Source organism: Phyllobates terribilis, unplaced genomic scaffold, assembly GCF_046119375.1.
Source record: "Phyllobates terribilis strain yellow unplaced genomic scaffold, ASM4611937v1 Scaffold_4__5_contigs__length_816908805, whole genome shotgun sequence".
Lineage (NCBI taxonomy): Eukaryota > Metazoa > Chordata > Amphibia > Anura > Dendrobatidae > Phyllobates > Phyllobates terribilis.
The window spans coordinates 485,930,901-485,952,037 of NW_027362764.1; positions in this window are offsets into that span (position 1 = coordinate 485,930,901).

Below are 21,137 nucleotides of genomic sequence, written 5' to 3' on the forward strand. Positions count from 1 at the left end.
TGCATGCAGGAGTATCAGCAGAGACTGTTGCAGAATCTTACATGTGCTTTTCCCCAAAACACTAGTGGTGCACGTAGTGAATCTCACAGTTCCAACTTGGAAACCGTGGGACCGTCGAGTGTTCAGCACTTAAAAAGTAACAGAAACACAGTATCTGCTGGTAACATCAATTTTGTGGATTTATTTCACCACTTTTTTAGCCCATCCTTTGCAAGGCCACAGGAGACAAGAAGTCTGACACATAGTCAACGCCTAGAGACGATGGTACAGGAGTATCTCCAAGTAAACATTGAAGCCATGACTGTGTCACTGGACCGTTGCTCTTTTTGGGCTTCCAATCTGGATAAATGGCCGGAGCTCGCCACTTACGCCATGAAGATCTTGTCATGCCCCGCAGCCAGCGTTCTGTCTGAACGTGTGTTCAGCGCTGCTGGTGGTGTGCTGACAGATAAGCGCACGCGGCTCTCCACTGATAATGTAGACAGACTCACGTTCATAAAGATGAGCAAATCATGGATCCGAAACCAATTTTCTACCCCTGTGTCATCCTGGGGAGAGTAAAAGCTTGATTAATTGTTAAAATCACCTCACCAACCGTTTTAAGCTTTCAAATTACTAATCATGTTTATCTGTATCTTGGCTGGAAAATAATTTGGGCCTTGTAGCAGTGTGCAGCACTGATTCTATTAGGCCATCTATACTAAGTTCCACCAGATTTAAAATTACTAATCATGTTTATCTGTATCTTGGCTGGAAAATAATATGGGCCTTGTAGCAGTTTGCAGTGCTGATTCTATTAGGCCATGTATACTAAACTCCATCAGATTTAAAATTACTAATCATATTTATCTCTATCTTGGCTGGAAAATAATATGGGCCTTGTAGCAGTTTGCAGTGCTGATTCTATTAGGCCATGTATACTAAACTCCATCAGATTTAAAAATACTAATCATGTTTATCTGTATCTTGGCTGGAAAATAATTTGGGCCTTGTAGCAGTGTGCAGTACTGATTCTATTAGGCCATCTATGCTAAACTCCACCAGATTTAAAATTACTAATCGTGTTTATCTGTATCTTGGCTGGAAAATAATTTGGGCCTTGTAGCAGTTTGCAGTACTGATTCTATTAGGCCATCTATACTAAGCTTCACCAGCTTTCAAATTAATAATAATTTTTAGCTGCATCTAGCCCGGAAAATAATTTTGGGGCTCTTAGTTGCGCAACACACATGAGTGCCTTCTTGCTGCACTACCTGCAACATGACCCTCAGATTGTCAGAATTCGAAATAATCCTGACTACTGGGTTGCCACACTCTTAGATCCCCCACACTCTTCAATCAACCTTTTCATTTTAATAAAGAGCAAAAAAATGGTAATTTTTGAAATTATAAGCATTAGCAGGTTATTAGAAACTGAAATCAAACAGTGTTCAACTCAAAACTTTATTCTAGGTGATGTTACATTTGCACATAGGACCCCTTGTTCGAAAGGAGCTTCTGAACTCTCTCGTCCATTGAATTTGTCAGGTTTTGGATGGTTTCTACTTCAATTGTTTTGCATGAGGACAGAATACCCTCCCAGAGCTGTTGCTTAGATGTGAACTGCCTCCCGCCATCATCAACACTCCTTTTGATGATGCTCCAGAGGTTCTCAATGGGGTTGAGGTCAGGGGAGCATGGGGGTCACACCATAAGTTTGTCCCCTTTTATGCCCATATCAGCCAGAGATGCAGATGTGTTATGTGCAGCATGAGACTGTGCATTATCATGCATGAAAATGATCTTGCTGCGGAATACACGGTTCTTCTTCTTGAACGATGGCAGGAAGTGCTGTTTGAGAAACTCCACATACATTATTGAGTTCAACTTTACCCCTTCAGGGATCCTAAAGGAGCCAACAATCTCTCTCCCCATGATTCCAGCCCAAAACATTACTCCATCTCCTCCTTGTTAGCGCCGTAGCAGTGTTTGCATGGGGTGTCCATCAACCAGCCATCCTCCACTCCATCCATCTGGACCATCGAGCGTTGCACGGTACTCATCGGTGAACAAAACAGTTTTGAAGTCAGTCTTCATGTATTGCTTGGCCCACTGGAGCCGTTTCTGCTTGTGTACAGTGGATAGAGGAGGTCGACAGGATGGCTTATGCACAGCTGCAAACCTCTGAAGGACCCTGCATCTTGTTGTTCGGGGGACGTTGGAAGCACCAGCAGCTTCAAAAACTTGTCTGCTGCTATGACAAGGCTTTTTTGCCGCTGCTCTTTTAACCTGACGTAATTGCCTGTAGGAAAGAGTCCTCAATTTTCCCTTATCAGCACGCATACGTGTGTATTGTGAATCAGCTACATACTTCTTGATTGTGCGATGATCAGGATGAAGTGTCTTGGCAATGTTGATTGTAGTCATGCCTTGACCTAAACACTCCACAATTTGTTGCTTCTCAGCAGCCGACACATCCTTTTTCTTTCCCATTTTGGCAGAAAATGTAGGCTGCTTAATAATGTGGGACAGCCTTCTTAAGTAGTCTTGCCTTTCATTGGACACACCTGCCAAACTAATTAGCACAGGTGTCTGCAATTGCTTACAATAATATAAAGAGCCCTGACACACATCACCATCAATGAGTTTAACTGAAAACAAAAAAATTCTTCCCTTATCACTCCTATACACTTTTTGCATAATAATTTGGAACACAGTGTACATGTGCTTTTCCACAAAACACCAGTGGTTCACGTAGTGAATCTTACAGTTCTAACTTGCCAACCGTGGTCTGTATGGAGTTGTTCAATAAAGGGCCCAAATTTAAGATAACATAGATGGGAGAGGTCTCTATGAATACAAATTCCTAAGTATTTGATACCCTGTGAGGGCCAGGCAAAGGGAAAGTTGGACTGGATGGAATGCTGTATGGATTTGGGGAGGGAGACATCGAGGGCCTCAGACTTCGCTGCATTGATTTTAAAATTTGACCATGCAACAAAGTGATCTATTTCAGCCATAACAGCAGGGATGGATATATGTGATTGAGTGAAATACACTAGGACATCATCAGCAAATGCAGAGCACTTGTACTCGGTGCCTCCCAGCTCAATCCACCTAATATTGGGGTTATGGCGAATTGATGAGAGCAGGTGCTCTGTCACTACGATGTATAAGAGAGGGGACAGAGGACATCCCTGCCTTGTCCCATTGGTGATTATGAAAGGTGATGAAAATGTTCTATTTATCTTCAGCCTAGGTGACGTATTGCGATACAGGGCCGTGATTTTGCCTATAAAAGGGTCCCCTAGACCCCTACCCCAAGCTTTTTATGAGAACAATATATGGCGTGCCAGGAGACTCAATGGAATGCTTTCTCAGCATCCAACGAGAGTATCTAATTACAAATTTTTAACTGCATCTAGCCCAGGAAATACTTTGTGCCTAGTAGCAGTGTCTGCTAGTCAGCTGATTATCCCAGCTCTTAAGCAAGCTACACCACTTGTAGTTTGGATACTTAATTTTTTCAAAGGAAATGCTTCGGGCCCCCGGGACACTCAGTGAAGAGTATCGGGGAGGCACCTCAAGGCACAGGGGCTGGGACCGGCGGTAGGACGCCTTGCGATGGACCGCCAAGCTCGATCCTTATAAAAGCTTTTTAACTGCAGCAGCTTTAGTGGACGCTACTGGAGCTGGAATTACCGCGGCTGCTGGCATGAGACTTGCCCTCCAATAGATCCTTGTAAAAGGATTTAAAGTGTACTCATTCAAATTAGAGAGACAATTTAAATTAAAAAGATTAGACCTGCCTCCACCGCAGGGGGGCTCGCTCGACCCACCAGCGGACAGGCACCAGTATTGGGAGAGGGGGGCTGGCCATCAGGGTCCACCGCGGCTCTGGCACAAACCTGGCGACACGGAGGTCACACGGGCAGGAACGGACTGGCCGTGTCGGCTTCACACTTTTTTGGTTTTAGAAGGGCATGACATGCCTATATCTGTGTCTCCCCCTCCTTTTACTCCTCCACCTCTTTTCTTTTCGCATGACTATATGTACTTGTCACTTTTCCATGTGTTAGTTGTGTCTTCTGAGCAGTTTGTCAGCTTTTGGACACCTTTTGAAGTGTTTTCTATGTGTTTTCTATGTGTTTCTATGTGTTTTTGTTTGCCTGCCATTGGTTTTAACGGTGTTCGAAGGTGTTCGACGAACAGTTCGATGAACAGTTTGACGAACAGTTCGGCAAACATATGGGTGTTCGACGAACCAAACTCGAACACTACGGGGGTGGCTCAACACTAGCAGTGACATCAGCTTCAGAGGACTGCTCCGCAGCAGCGGCTCCCTTTAGCCGCATTCCACAGGTGGCGTCACAAACTCTATAAAAACTCTATAAATCCCCTATACATAACCCCGTTTTATTGACCGCCCTGGGTCACGGACCAGGTCACTGCCACTGTGACATCCCCCAGCATACTACTGGCCCGGCACCGGGTACCCCACGGCCCAGGGGGCGCGTCACTTATAAATACTGAGGTAAAAAAACTCACCAAATATTCAACGTTTGCACGTGACCTTAAGGTTCCAGAGCATGAGCATTATATATGCCCCTTTGATGAAAACCATAAAAATTATTGTCTTGGAAGCACTACCTGTTGACAAGACCTCTTTAAATAGGTCCAGTTTCATCAGATTGTCATCACTATTTCAGCATGTTGTCATCTGTATATTATCAGAATGTAGTAAAATTTGGAGTGGACACACATAATCTTCTGGAGGTGCTAGTGAAATTGGAGTGGGATCCCAAGATGCTAGAGAAAATATTCACTGCACACTCAATAGTTCATGCAAAAGTGTAGATATTTATTCCAGTGGTACAGTCAAATTAAGAATCAAATAGTGTTTCTTGATTGCGACCATACATAGTGACGTTTCGATTCATAAAATCTTTCTCAAACTGTCACTATGGAGATCGCAATAAAATACATTAGGACAAATTCAGACTGATGGATAAGTGAGCAAACAGAAGGACAATATATAAATATATACAGTGGGTACGGAAAGTATTCAGACCCCTTTAAATTTTTCACTATTTTTTTCATTGCAGCCATTTGGTAAGTTCTAAAAAGTTCATTTTTTTCTCATTAATGTACACTCTGCACCCAATCTTGACTGAAAAAAAAAACAGAAATGTAGAAATTTTTGAAAATTTATTAAAAAAGAAAAACTGAAATATCACATGGTCATAAGTATTCAGACCCTTTGCTCAGACACTCATATTTAAGTCACATGCTGTCCATTTCCTTGTGATTCTCCTTGAGATGGTTCTACTCCTTCATTGGAGTTCAGATATGCTTAATTAAACTGATAGGACTTGATTTGGAAAGGCACACACCTGTCTATATAAGACCTCACAGCTCACAGTGCATGTCAGACCAAATGAGAATCATGAGCTCAAAGGAACTGCTCAAGGAGCTCAGAGACAGAATTGTGGAAAGGCACAAATCTGGCCAAGGTTGCAAAAGAATGTCTGCAGTACTCAAGGTTCCTAAGAACACAGTGGCCTCCATAATCCTTAAATGGAAGAAGTTTGGGACCACCAGAAGTCTTCCTAGACCTGGCCGTCCAGCCAAACTGAGCAATCATGGGAGAAGAGCCTTGGTGAGAGAGGTAAAGAAGAACCCCAAGATCACTATGGCTGAGCTCCAGAGATGCAGATGGGAGATGAGAGAAAGTTCCACAAAGTCAAGTATCACTGCAGCCCTCCACCAGTCGTGCCTTTATGGCAAAGTGGCCCGACGGAAGCCTCTCCTCAGTGCAAGACATATGAAAGCCTGCTTGAAGTTTGCTCAAAAACACCTGCAGAACTCCTAGACTATGAGAAATAAGATTCTCTGGTCTGAAAAGACAAAGATAGAACTTTTTGGTGATAATTCTAAGCAGTATGTGTGGAGAAAACCAGGCACTGCTCATCACCTGCCCAATACAATCCCAACAGTGAAATATTGTGGTGGCAGCATCATACTATGGGGGTGTTTTTCAGCTGCAGGGACAGGACGACTGGTTGCAATTGAAAGAAACATGAATGTGGCCAAGTACAGAGATATCCTGGATGAAAACCTCTTCCAGAGTGCTCTGGACCTCAGACTTGGCCTAAGGTTCACCTTCCAACAAGACAATGACCCTAAGCACACAGCTAAAATAACAAAGGAGTGGCTTCAGAACAAATCTGTGACCATTATTGACTGACCCAGCAAGAGCCCTGACCTAAACCCAATTGAGCATCTCTGGAGAGATCTGAACATGGCTGTCCACCAACATTCACCATCCAACCTGACGGAACTGGAGAGTATCTGCAAGGAAGAATGGCAGAGGATCCCAAATCCAGGTGTGAAAAACTTGTTGCATCATTCCCAAGAAGACTCATGGCTGTACTAGCTCAAAAGGGTGCTTCTTCTCAATACTGAGCAAAGGGTCTGAATACTTATAACCATGTGATATTTCAGTTTTTCTTTTTTAATAAATTTGCAAAAATTTCTACATTTCTGTTTTTTTTCAATCAAAATGTGGTGCAGAGTGTACATTAATGAGAGAAAAAAATGAACTTTTTAGAATTTACCAAATGGCTGCAATAAAACAAATAGTTAAAAATTTAAAGGGGTCTGAATACTTTCCGTACCCACTGTACATGGACCTAAAGTCAACATAAATATAGCTTTGGTATAATGAAAGATCACAGATCTATAAAGAATAAGTCTAATAATGAGCTACAGTAGTGCAGTATCTTATCAACAAACAAACTCAAGCTGAGTCAGCCCAGTTTCCAAGGAAGATATAAACACAATTATTAAAATTAAATATTTTTTTATTTCCAATTAATTTTTTTTAAAACAATTTATACATAAAAAACAGGTACTTTCAAAATCACAAAGTCAAATCTCAATCACGAGGCTTTCTCCTTTTATATTAGCAGTATCGAGATACTCAAGATACTCAAATATCCAGTTCTATTGCACTCATTCCCTATTAATAAAGTGCTGAAGACAGGATTTTTAATGTGAATTATATCCCCTTAATCTAGACTTCAGAGATACAAGGTGCAAGTGCAAAAGTTTTTCCCTCTCTGTATAGTCCAAAAATAAATAAATATATTAATCGATTTTATATTTTATATTTAAGACAATGTATTGTCAAAAAAGGAGAAAAAAGGGGGGAATGGAACCAGCAACAATTAATTTCATGGGTGACATGATGTGCATGTAAGAACAAATTCATTTAAAGTTCACAGACAACAGGTATGATTATTCTAAGGAGAGTACTTACATGGCTCAATGTCTGACACGTGAAGGATGAGGCTGCAATTTACCCCAACAACGCCGCTTCACCTTGGGCTTTTTCAATAGGGGGCGTTAATGTGTGTTCAAAGTGTACCGTTTTATATACTCCTCCAACCAGCTGTATATGATGTACTTGATGAGCAAGAGTGGTTACGGCGCATGCGTCACTGACGTGGGTGCCCTGTAAGCAAATGGGACTTCCGGAATCACTGCATCTGACACACATGCGGTGGAACGTGACGCGCCCCCAGAGCCTTGGGGTACTCGGCAGCCGGGCCCGTGGATGCTGGTGGGGGATATCATGGTGGCTGGCCCGGTCCGTGGCCCAGGGCGGTCAGCAAAAAGGAAAGGGGGGTTTTAGGTTTATATGGGATTTTGGAATAGTTTGTGGAATGCGGCCAAAGGGAGCCGCTCCTGCGGAGCAGTCCTCTGGAGCTGATGTTACTGCAGCAGGGATGGTGTGGCTCTCCACAGGAAGAGCTAGCTCCAGGGCAGTGTAGGTGTTGGTTGCGCTGGGCGTTGTAGTGCAGGGGGAAGATGGCGCAGCTAAAATAATGGACGGAGGCAGTGCGGTGCAGTCATCCGAGTCTTTACTCACAGTTGTTAAGTTCCTCAGGTTGTATTGTCCAGCTTACAGCCTCCCACGTCGCGCTGCGTTCACCAGACTGGGGGTTCAGCTCTTCCTCAGGTAATTTAGGCGCACCTGACGGAACCCCGCTTTCTTGTGTTTCTCTCTCTAGACCGTCTTCACGCTGGGTCTTCTCCCTCCTGCCCTGCGCTTCCCTACTCTCAGTCCCGCTCGGGTGCTCTGAAGTCCCTCCTGTCTAACTGGAGTTCCCGGACCTGCTTGACCCTCACGGAGATTAGAATGAGGCTTCGGCAACTGGACTATGTAAGCCAGAAGCCTCTGGTTTTTCCAGCCGAGACCTGGAGTAACACGGCTGGTCCAGGGGCCAGTCCCCTTCTTGCGGCCTACGATCCCTCTGTCTTCTGACATATTCGGGGCATACGGGTGCCGTCCTGCACTCGCCGTACCCACTGGGATCCCTTTAATAGAACGGAGCCTACTCCTCTGCTCCCCTCCTAGGCCTCTAGCACTGGGTCCACTTGTGGACCAGAGCTCCTAAAGAGACTCTGCTCCCTGACTGACTTCTCCCACTGAACTAACCTGCCACCCTAAGATGGCTTCCCCTTAAATACCTTCTATGGTGCTCCCCTAAACTGCAGTCAGGGGCAGGGCTCAGCACTACGCATGCATCTTGCCCTTCCAGCTGGCCTGGAGCAGTGTAGTGTTGAATTTGAGTGTTGGGGTTCCGGGCAGCACTCCCTCCTTACCTGAGAGAAGGAGACACCACACCTCTGGGTGAGGTGCAGTACCTCTGTGGCGACTAAACCCTCAGGGGCGCCACAAACGCATACAGTGTCTATTGCGCAGGACCGGAAGTCAGACGGGCCCATTCACATGTGTATGCGCACTCTCTGTTAAGAATCCCCATATGGTGGTAGCGGAGTTCAGAGGGGGCGTGCCAAGGTGCTGGAGTTTTAAAAGCAATTGTGCCCATAGATATTAACCTCAATCATATACAGTTAGGTCCATATATATTTGGACAGAGACAACATTTTTCTAATTTTGGTTCTAGACATTACCACAATGAATTTTAAACAAAACAATTCAGACTTTCAGATTTCATTTGAGGGTATCCACATTAAAATTGGATGAAGGGTTTAGGAGTTTCAGCTCCTTAACATGTGCCACCCTGTTTTTAAAGGGACCAAAAGTAATTGGACAATTGACTCCAAGGCTTTTTGGAAGGTTTTGCTGTGAAGTAACCATGCGGTCAAAGGAGCTCTCCATGCAGGTGAAACAAGCCATCCTTAAGCTGCAAAAACAGAAAAAACCCATACGAGAAATTGCTACAATATTAGGAGTGGCAAAATCTACAGTTTGGTACATCCTAAGTGTTAGAACCTTGCTCTTAGGTTTTTTCCTTTGCTGGTCACATGACCTTGTTGGCCTATTTAATCCTGCTCCGCCCTTCTGGCTTTGCTGGACTTCATTGTATAACTACTTTCTAGCTAGCCTGTGTTCTGTATCTAACTCTGTTAGTTTGCTTGGTCTACGGACCTCTATGTTCTATATATTTTGTTTGTTCATCTGTCTGCTACTATTTCTGTTAGGAGGTGTCCCATATTCCTCCCAGTCCTTAGTACTTGTAGGGATTCCTTCCCCACATCTATAGGTCTCCGTACAGACTAGCTTAGGACTTTAGCAGGTCTGATCGCAGGATCAGGTTCCCTGTTACATCGTAGGGATTCAGCTGAGTTCTATCATAGGGACAGATCTCCTCTCTTTCCTTAGCTCTGGTAGCAGAACATAACAGTAAGTCCAGCCTGCAAATTCTCTAAGGAAAGATTTTTCTGTTCCATCATGGTGTCTGTTCAGGATTTGGCTAAACACCTGCAGGGACTCTCTCTGGAAGTGGCCGAGCTCCGTCAGCACGTGAGTAACTGTCCTGGAGCACATTTCTTGGACCCTAAGGTATGTTTGCCGGATTTATTTTTTGGTGAACACTGAGAATTTTTTTTCATTTAAAAATGCTTGCTTATTGTATTTTCGTTTGAGACCCAAGTCCTCTGGGGATGAATCCCAGCGCATAGGGTTCATAATGTCACTTTTGCGCAAAGAGCCTCAGGAGTGGGCCTTTTCTTTGCAACCTAGTGATACATGCTTCAGATCAGTGGATAGTTTTTTTTCTGCTTTGGGACTATTATATGATGATCCTGACCGTGTCGCATCAGCTGAGACTGAGTTGAGACGTTTGAAACAGGGATCAGGTAATGTGGAAAAATATTGTACTCATTTCCGTCATTGGTCTACTCAAACAGGGTGGAACGATTCTGCTCTGAAAAGTCTATTTCTTGCTGGGCTCAATGAAAGGGTTAAAGACCTGCTAATTGCTTATCCTACACCTGAAGATTTGCAACAGGCTATGCAATTAGCTATACGGGTGGATAGGAGACTGCGTGCAAGGGTTAATGAGAGCAAATCCTCTGCTATGTCAGTTTCTGGTTATGAGAATGTGTGTACTAACAGTGGTGAACCGATGGAGATTGGATCGGTGGCACCTCGCTCTCAAGAAAAAGACCGTAGATTTTCTGAAGGCTTGTGTTTCTATTGCGGAAAATCTGGTCATTTGATTAAAGGCTGTGAGCTTCGTATGAAGAAAGAAAAAAAAAAGATCAGTCATGCCCGTATTGCCTGTTTAAATTCCAAGGGTGTATTTTTAGCTGCTTCCACGATTGCTCAAGAAAAATTAATGGAATTTCGGGTGTTTGTTGATTGTGGGTCTACTCTGAATGTAATTGATGGGGGATTCTTGGAAAGACTCAATTTAAAACCCGAACCTTTATCATCCCCCATTGCTGTGGTTTCTGTGGATGGTTCCCCTTTGAAGAATATTACTCTCAAGGTCTGTGAATTTCCTCTCACTATTAATGGTGTTCACCATGAGAAATTGGATTTGGTAGTTTTGAATAACTTGCCTTCTCCAGTAATATTGGGATTGCCCTGGTTAAAATTTCACAATCCTGTACTGGATTGGTCTACCAATGAAATTAAATCCTGGAGCCATAAATGTTATGACAAGTGTTGTAACGGGCGTATTGCAGCTGTGAATAGGGGGGAATTACCTGTTCCTATTCAGGATTTTTGGAGAGTTTTTTCTGAGAAGGAATCGCAGGTTTTGCCTCCCCATAGAGACTATGATTGTTCTATTGAATTTGTCCCTGGAGCGACTCTTCCTAAAAGTCGTTTATTTAACCTTACTATTCCTGAGAGGAAGGCTTTGGAGGAATACATACAGACAAGTTTGGCCGCCGGTCACATTAGGCCCTCTAAGTCTCCTGTGGCGGTTGGATTTTTTTTTGTAAAAAAAAAAGGACGGCGGTTTACGTCCTTGTCTGGATTTTCGTGAGATTAACAAAATTACTGTACGCAATTCTTACCCACTGCCATTGATTCCTGATCTGTTTAACCAGTTAATGGGGGCCAAGTGGTTCTCTAAAATTGACCTTAGGGGGCATACAATCTGTTGCGCATGAAGGAGGGTGACGAATGGAAGACTGCTTTTAACACTCCTGTGGGTCATTTTGAGAATCTGGTTATGCCTTTTGGTCTTACTAATGCTCCTGCATTTTTTCAGAATCTTATTAATGACATCCTTAGACCTTTGATCGGCAAAAATGTGGTTGTGTATTTGGATGACATTTTGATTTATTCGCCGGATCTGGAGTCTCATTGGCGGAGCGTACGTGAGGTATTACAGTTATTAATGGACAATTCGCTTTTTGCTAAGCTGGAGAAATGTGAGTTCGCTGTACAGAGAATTAGTTTTTTGGGCTACATTATCTCCAGCGAAGGTTTTGAGATGGACCCGGTTAAAGTTCAAGCTGTACAGGAATGGCCTAGGCCTATTGGTTTGAAATCGATACAGAGGTTTTTAGGTTTCGCCAATTATTACAGAAAATTCATAAAAAATTTTTCTAGTATTGTCAAACCTCTGACCGATCTCACCAGGAAAGGTGCTGATGCGGTTCAGTGGTCTTCTGAGGCCATTGAAGCTTTTGTGTATCTCAAGGAGAGGTTCACCTCTGCTCCCATCCTTATGCAGCCTGATGTGACTAAGCCGTTTTTGGTTGAGGTTGATGCTTCCTCTGTGGGGGTTGGCGCAGTATTGTCTCAGGATAACGGGGATGGATTACATCCCTGTGCCTTTTTTTCAAAAAATTTTTCGGAGACTGAACTGAATTACGATATTGGTAATCGGGAATTATTGGCTATTAAACTCGCATTTGAACACTGGCGCCACTTCTTGGAAGGTGCGGAATTTCCCGTTCAGGTTCTTACGGATCATAAAAATCTGATATATCTTGATGCTGCCAAGCGCCTGAATGCCCGTCAGGCTAGGTGGGCACTGTTTTTCTCGCGGTTTAATTTCTCCGTTACTTACATCCCTGGTACTAAGAATGTTAAGGCGGATGCCTTGTCTCGCAGTTTTTCTCCCATAGTCGGTGCTGAGAAAGAGGAGAACATTTTACAAGAAGGTGTTGTGATAGCTGCTTTGGACTCCGTTTTGGAAGATGAGATTCTTAAAGCACAGGAGAATGCCCCATCTAACACTCCTCATGGGAGGTTGTTTGTGCCTGGGACCTTTAGGAGAGATTTGTTTGTTGAGTGTCACGAATCTCGGTTGGCAGGTCATCCCGGAATCTCTGAGACCAAGAGACTGGTGGGTCGCAGTTTTTGGTGGCCTGGATGGCAGAAGGAAGTCATTATGTGGGTGCGTCAATGTACTATATGTGCTAGATCTAAGTCCTCACATACTCCTGCTGCGGGGTTGCTTTGTCCTTTGGAGGTTCCCAGTGCTCCTTGGACACATTTGGCTATGGACTTTATAACTGACCTTCCCCCCTCTGAGGGTTTTACTGTCATCTGGGTGGTCGTGGACCGTTTTAGCAAGATGTGTCACTTGGTTCCCTTCGTCAAACTGCCCTGCGCTAAAACTCTCGCTAAGGCCTTTGTCAAGGAAATTGTCAGACTTCATGGCGTTCCTACTGACATTGTTTCTGATAGGGGTCCTCAGTTCGTGGCTCGTTTTTGGCGTGCCTTTTGTGACAGGTTGGGAGTTCATTTGTCGTTCTCGTCCGGATATCATCCTGAATCTAATTGCCACACAGAAAGGAAAAACCAGGATGTTGAGCAGTTCTTGCGTTGTTTTGTGGCAGACAATCAAGAGGGGTGGTCTGAGTTTCTGCCACTTGCTGAATTTGCTCTGAACAATCATACATCTTCTTCTGCTGGTTGTTCGCCTTTTTTTTGTTGTTCTGGGAGACATCCGTCGTTTGGGTCGTTCTCCAAGTTGGGATCTGCCGTGCCTGAGGAGGAGAATTTTTCCGGTGATTTGGAGAGAGTTTGGACGGAGGTACGTGGTAATCTTCAGGAGGCCAACAGAAAATCTAAAGACTACTTTGATAGGAAACGACAGGAGGTTTTGTTCGCTGTTGGTGACATGGTTTGGTTGTCCTCTAGGAATCTGCGGTTGAGGATTCCTTCTAAGAAATTGGGTCCCAAGTTTGTAGGGCCCTTTAAGGTGCTTCAGGTTGTCAACCAATCTGCTGTTAGGTTGGAGGTTCCTACCTCCTGGAGAATTAATCCGGTATTTCATGTCTCTCTGTTAAAAAAAGCTGTTGTGTCGGATGGTGATGCCCCTGCCTCTGTTCCGCCGGTGGTGGAGGACGGGGAATATGAAATTTCTCGCATCCTTAACTCTAGACGGTATAGAGGTAGTTTGCAGTATCTTGTGGCCTGGAAAGGTTTCGGACCCGAGGATAACTCTTAGGTGAGGTCAGATGATGTTTCCGCGTCCAGACTTATCAGAGCGTTTCACAGGAGATTTCCTGATAAGCCTGGTCCTAGGGGATCCGGAGGATCCTCTTAGAAGGGGGGGTACTGTTAGAACCTTGCTCTTAGGTTTTTTCCTTTGCTGGTCACATGACCTTGTTGGCCTATTTAATCCTGCTCCGCCCTTCTGGCTTTGCTGGACTTCATTGTATAACTACTTTCTAGCTAGCCTGTGTTCTGTATCTAACTCTGTTAGTTTGCTTGGTCTACGGACCTCTATGTTCTATATATTTTGTTTGTTCGTCTGTCTGCTACTATTTCTGTTAGGAGGTGTCCCATATTCCTCCCAGTCCTTAGTACTTGTAGGGATTCCTTCCCCACATCTATAGGTCTCCGTACAGACTAGCTTAGGACTTTAGCAGGTCTGATCGCAGGATCAGGTTCCCTGTTACATCGTAGGGATTCAGCTGAGTTCTATCGTAGGGACAGATCTCCTCTCTTTCCTTAGCTCTGGTAGCAGAACATAACACTAAGAAAGAAAGCACTGGTGAACTCATCAATGCAAAAAGACCTGGGTGCCCACGGAAGACAACAGTGGTGGATGATCGCAGAAACCCCTTCACAACAGCCAACCAAGTGAACAACACTCTCCAGGAGGTAGGCGTATCAATATCCAAATCTACCATAAAGAGAAGACTGCATGAAAGTAAATACAGAGGGTTCACTGCATGGTGCAAGGCACTCATAAGCATCAAGAATAAAAAGGCTAGACTGGACTTTTCTAAAAAACATCTAAAAAAGCCAGCACAGTTCTGGAAGAACATTCTTTGGACAGATGAAACCAAGATCAAACTTTACCAGAATGATGGAAATAGAAAAGTGTGGCGAAGGCGTGTTACAGCTTATGATCCAAAGCATACCACATCATCTGTAAAACATGGCGGAGGCAGTGTGATGGCTTGGACATGCATGGCTGCCAGTGGCACTGGGTCACTAGTGTTTATTGATGATGCGAAACAGGACAGAAGCAACCGAATGAATTCTGATGTATTCAGAGCCATACTGTGTGCTCAGATCCAGCCAAATGCAGCCAAATTGATTGGTCGTCGTTTCATACTACAGATGGACAATGACCCAAAACATAAAGCCAAAGCAACCCAGGAGTTTATTAAAACAAAAAAAGTGGAATATTCTTGAATGGCCAAGTCAGTCACCTGATCTCAACCATGTGATGTCCATGAGTTCAAGTCTTCAGGCAGTCATTGCGAACAAAGGGTTTTCAACCAAGTACTAGAAATGAACATTTTATTTACAATTATTTAATCTGTCCAGTTACTTTTGGTCCCTTTAAAAACAGGGTGGCACATGTTAAGGAGCTGAAACTCCTAAACCCTTCATCCAATTTTAATGTGGATACCCTCAAATGAAAGCTGAAAGTCTAAACTTCAGCTGCATCTGAATTGTTTTGTTTAAAATTCATTGTGGTAATGTCTAGAACCAAAATTAGAAAAATGTTGTCTCTGTCCAAATATATATGGACCTAACTGTAGTATATTTTAATGGCAAATATAATCAAGGGGTGTCTGTTGTAATAAAGTGATGAGAAATTTATATAATTCAATTTGTGTAAATTAATGGGAGTAAGAACGAAAGTGTGTAATGTGTGAGAAATATGAGTACTGTGGGATATAAGGTATTTCTTTATATTATGTATCCTGTGATATGTAGAGTATCTATCACAGGATATATACATTTCTTTATATTATGTGTCCTGTGATATGTGAAAAATTAGTATAGAATGAATGTGTGACCAAAATGGAATAAAAATAGAAATAAATATTAAAAATGAAATTAATGATAAAAATAAGTATGAAATGAGTGAATGTGAAGACTGTGAAGGAAATATGTGAAAAATTGACCAAACTATGTGTACAACTAGTATATAAAAATTAAAAATGAAAAGGAAAGGCTGTCACCTTTCTAAAGTGAACTCATCTCTAGACCAGAAATATAAAAATGTGATATTGTGATTCTGGTAGCTTATTATCATTTCAAATTAAAGCAATAATATTAAACAATATTACATTAGGAATTAGCGACGAAGCTTCATTATACTAGAAAAAGGTCCATAATTTTCACTCTTCTTATCTTTTTATCTTCTTCAGAAGATATTCTCAATTAATGTTGTTCAGCATTCATGGCTCCCCTTCCTGAGGTCTCCCTCTAGCGCACACCGTCCTCCAGATTCAACCGACCACCCTGATGCCCACCAAATGTCAGCAGGTGAGATCTAGGTATGATAAAATGAAGATTAAAATCACTAATTAAAAATGGTTTAAAAAGATGTTCCACAGGATACAGAAAAATAGGCGATAGGGATTCACTAGGAGTATATACTTTTGGAAAGAATTTTTTAAAACGGATTAGACACTCCAGTGAAATAGATAGATAATGTTATCAGAAGGAAAGATAATATATCCCAGAGGAGAGCGAAAAGGGTATGAAAAAAACCCCAATAGACTAACCCCAAGAATTTATAAAAAGGCACCGGAATCCAAAATGTTCATTCAATCCTTGTGGAGACAAGGTACCAGGTCTGAATATCCACTTACTTTCTAATTGAGCCAGTGCTCTACTCAAATCTCCACCCCTGATGCCCATATCAATTTGATCAATCCCCTTTATTTTCAGTCCCCTATGATCACTATTATAGTGGAGTTTGAAGTGCCTAGGTAGGATTCTTAAAGTAGTCACATCATCTACCGTAACTGATTTTTCTATGTCTAGTACATGTTCACTTGTTCTCGGGTTGTCAGGCCTATGTAGATTTTTTCACAAGGACATTGATCGTGGTATATTACGCCTTTGGAAGTGCAAGAGAGGGTTTTTCTAATCTCAAATACTCTACTGTTGTAATTACTGAAGTTTTTTCCTTTAATCAGATTTTTACAGGCCTTGTATTTTCCACATATAAAAAAAGCCAAATTTGGATTTATCAGCCACTTGTAAATGCAGTCTTGTTTCGTAGTGACTATGTACTAGAGAATCCTTCAAGTTTCTTGATCGTCTGGCAACTATTGAGGGGTTTTCAGACAAAAATCCAGTGAGTGAGGAGACTCCAGCAATCTGATGTAATTAAAAATTCCAATTCACGCCATATGGGCAAACAGAGTAAAAAAAACTCTACACTTTTTGGCTTACAATAAGCCTTCATCATGGTACAATAATAATAATTTCAATCTTAAATTTACTTATAGTTATCAGGAAACCGAAATTAATATGTCATTGTGATCGTGCGCACAAAGGCTGTGCGGGCGCGATTGCCGCTGGGTGTTAGCTGATTGTCACAGCTGACACCCGGTGCTATGTGCTGGGAGCGGTCCCGCACCGCTTCCGGAACATTAACCCCCGCAATGCTGCGATTTAAGTTGATCGCAGCATTGCGGTAGCTAAGGGGAGGTGATCGCAATACTCACCTCCTCTTCCTGCCTCCAGCGCTGTCTGCCACGGCTTCCTGGATGTTGCCATGACGACCCGATGTCATCATGACAACATCCGGGTCACCAGACAGCCGGAAGATTTTTTGGTCATGCGCAGTGCATGACCAAACTATCTTCTTCCTGTGCAGCGCTGACAGCCTGCATAGCACAGGTATGGTGTTACATTCCTGTGCTATGCAGGCGATCAGAACAAAAAAAGCGAAAGTCCCATAGTGGGACAAAGAACAAAAGTAAAAAAAGTGTCAAAAAGTGAAAAAAAAAAAAATTGTAAAAATATAAAAAAATAAAATAAAAAAAATAATCCACCAAAAATAAAAATATAATATACCCATCAATAAATATTATTATGAAAAAAAACCAAAAAAACAATAAAAGTACACATATTTGGTATCGCCGCGTCCAGAACGACCTGACCTATAAAACTGTCCCACTAGTTAACCCCTTCAGTGAACATGGTAAAAAAATAAATAAAAAACGAAGCAAATAACAATGCTTTATCATCATACCGCCAAAACAAAAAATGGAATAATACGCGACCAAAAAGACAAATATAAATAAAAATGATACCGCTGAAAACGTCATCTCATCCCGCAAAAAATAAGCTGCCATATAGATCCATCAGCCAAAAAATAAAAAAGTTATTGCTTTCAGAATAAAGCAATGCAAAAAAATATTTTTTTCTATAAAATTGCTTTTATTATGTAAAAGTGCCAAAACATAGAAAAACAATATAAATGTGATACCGCTGTAAACGTACTGACCCGAAGAATAAAGCTACCTTATCAATTTTACCACACGCAGAGCAGAATAAAAAAATTTAAATAAAAACAATTCCTGAATTGTTGGTGTTTCTTTATTCTGCCTCCCAAAAATCAGAATAGAAAGCAATTAAAAAATATCACGTGCCTGAAAATGGCACCAATAAAAATGTCAACTCATCCCGCAAAAAACAAGCCATCACATGACTCTGTTGGCCAAAATATGGAAAAATTGTAGCTTTCAAAATATGGCGATGCAAAAACTAGATTTTGCAAAAAAATGCGTCTTTTAGTGTGTAACAGCTGTCAATCATAAAAACCCGATACGACTCTGGTATCTCTGTAGTAGCACCGACCCGAAGAATAAAATCATCTAATCACTTATACCACACGAGCAACGGCGTAAAAAATAAACTCTCGGGTTAGGGTTGTGCTAGGGTTAGGGTTGGGGTTGGGGTTAGGGATGTGCTAGGGTTACGGTTGGGCTAGGATTAGGGTTGGGCTAGGGCTAGGGTTAGGGTTGGGGTTGGGGTTAGGGTTGGGGTTAGGGCTAGGGTTGGGGTTAGGGCTAGGGTTAGGGTTGGGGTTGGGCTAGGGTTAGGGTTGGGATTTTTTTTCTAAAGAAAAAAAAAAAGATGACGATATGGCAACTAGTCTTGAGCGCAAGTGCTCGCTACTTGAGTTTGCATTGGGTGCTCGGGTATGCATTGAGTATCGAGGGTGCTCGAGTGACATGCTCGAGTCTCCGCCCCATATGCTTCAAGGCCAAAAAAAACCTCACGGGGATTGCCCGCCATGCACGAGCGATCCCCGCATGTTTTGTTTTGGGTGTCTAATAACCGTGAAACATGCGGGCAGGGACTCGAGCATGTAACTCGAGCACCCTTGATACATGGTGCATAACTGAGTATCCAATGCAAACTCAAGTAGCGAGCACTTGCGCTCAAGACTAATGACAACTTATTCAATATGATGACCTAATGTTATCAAATTCTGTGTCGTACCTCTGGGTTCAAAATGTTCAATATACCCCTAGATAAAATCCTTGAGGGGTGTAGTTTCCAAAATGGGGTCACTTGTGGGGGGTTTCCACTATTTAGGCACATCAGGGGCTCTCCAAACGCGACATGGCGTCCGCTCTCGATTCCAGACGATTTTGCAATCAAAAAAGTCACACAGTGCTCCCTCCCTTCTGAACTCTGCCGTGTGCCCAAACACTGTATTTTCCCCACATATGGGGTATTGGCATACTAAGGAGAAATTGCACAAAAGTATTTGGGGTCCATTTTCTCTTCTTACTCTTGTGAAAATAAAAAAAATTGGGGCTAAAACATAATTTTTGTGGAAAAAGTTTGATTTTTTTATTTTCACGGCTCCATGTTATAAACTTCTGTAAAGGACTTGGTGGTTCAGGGTGCTCACCACACATCTAGATAAGTTACCTGAGGGTTCTAGTTTCCAAAATGGTGTCACTTGTGGGGGGTTTCCACTGTTTAGGCACGTCAGGGGCACATCCGCTAATTATTTAAGCAAATTTTACATTCAAAAAGTCAAATGGTGCTCCATCCCTTCCAAACCCTGCCGTTTGCTCAAGCAGTGGTTTTACCCCACATGTGGGGTATATGCTTACTCAGGAGAAATTGCACAACAAATTTCATGCTGCAATTTCTCCTGTTACCCTTATGAAAATGCAAAAGTGGGGGCTGAAAAACATTTTTGTGGGAAAAATGTGAAAATTTTATTTTTATGGCTCAATGTTATAAACTTCTGTAAAGCACCTGGGGGTTCAAGGTGCTCACCACACATCTAGATAAGTTCCCAGAGGGGTATAGTTTCCAGAATGGTGTCACTTGTGGGGGGTTTCCACTGTTTAGGCACATCGGGGGCTCTCCAAATGCAACATGGCTTCCGCTAATTATTCAAGCAAATTTTTCAATCAAAAAGTCAAATGGCGCTCCTTCCCTTCCGAACTCTGCCGTGCGCCCAAACAGTGGTTTTCCCCCACATATGGGGTATCTGCTTACTCAGGAGAAATTGCACAACAAATTTCATCCTGCAATTTCTCCTGTTACCCTTATGAAAATGCAAAAGTGGGGGCTGAAAAACATTTTTTTGGGAAAAATGTGAAAATTTTATTTTTATGGCTCAATGTTATAAACTTCTGTGAAGTACCTGGTGGTTCAAGGTGCTCACCAAACATCTAGATAAGTTCCCTGAGGGGTCTAGTTTCCAAAATGGTGTCAGTTGTGGGGGGTTTCCACTGTTTAGGCACATCAGGGGCTCCCCAAATGCAACATGGCATCCGCTAATTATTCAAGCAAATTTTACATTCAAAAAGTCAAATGGCGCTCCTTCCCTTCCGAACCCTGCCGTGCGCCCAAACAGTGTTTTTTCCCACATGTTGGGTATCTGCGTGCCCAGGGGAAATTTCAGAACAAATTTTGGGGTCCATTTTTTCCTATTACCCCTGCAAAAATAAAAAAAAATGGGTTAAATGTTAATTTTTTTCTTCCACATTCCAAAAATTCTTGTGAAGCACCTGAAGGGTTAGTAAAGTTCTTGAATGTGGTTTTGAGCACCTTGAGTGGTGCACTTTTTAAAATGGTGTCACTTTTGGGTATTTTCTGTCATAAAGACCCCTCAAAGAGACTTCAAATATGATGTGGCCCCTAAAAAAATGGTTTTGTAAATTTTGTTGGAAAAATGAGAAATCGCTGGTCAACTTGTAACTCTTATAGATCCCTAATTAAAAAAAATTTTGGTTACAAAATTGTGCTGATGTAAAGTAGACATGTGGGAAATGTTATTTATTAACTCTTTTGTGTGACATATCTCTCTGATTTAAGGGCATAAAAATTCAAATTTTGAAAATTGCAAAATTTTCAACATTTTTGCAAAATTTCCATTTTTCACAAATAAACGCAAGTGATATCGAAGAAATTTTACCACAATCATAAAGCACAATATGTCAGGAAATAACAGTCTCTGAATCAGGGGGATCCGTTGCAGCGTTTCAGAGTAATTACCTCATAAAATGACAGTGGTCAGAATTGTAAAAATTGGCCAGGTCATTAACGTGCAAACCACCTTGGGTTGTAAAGGGGTTAAAACCCAATTCATGCCACCTTCGACACGTGGTGAATAATATCCCGTATGTAGAACTAT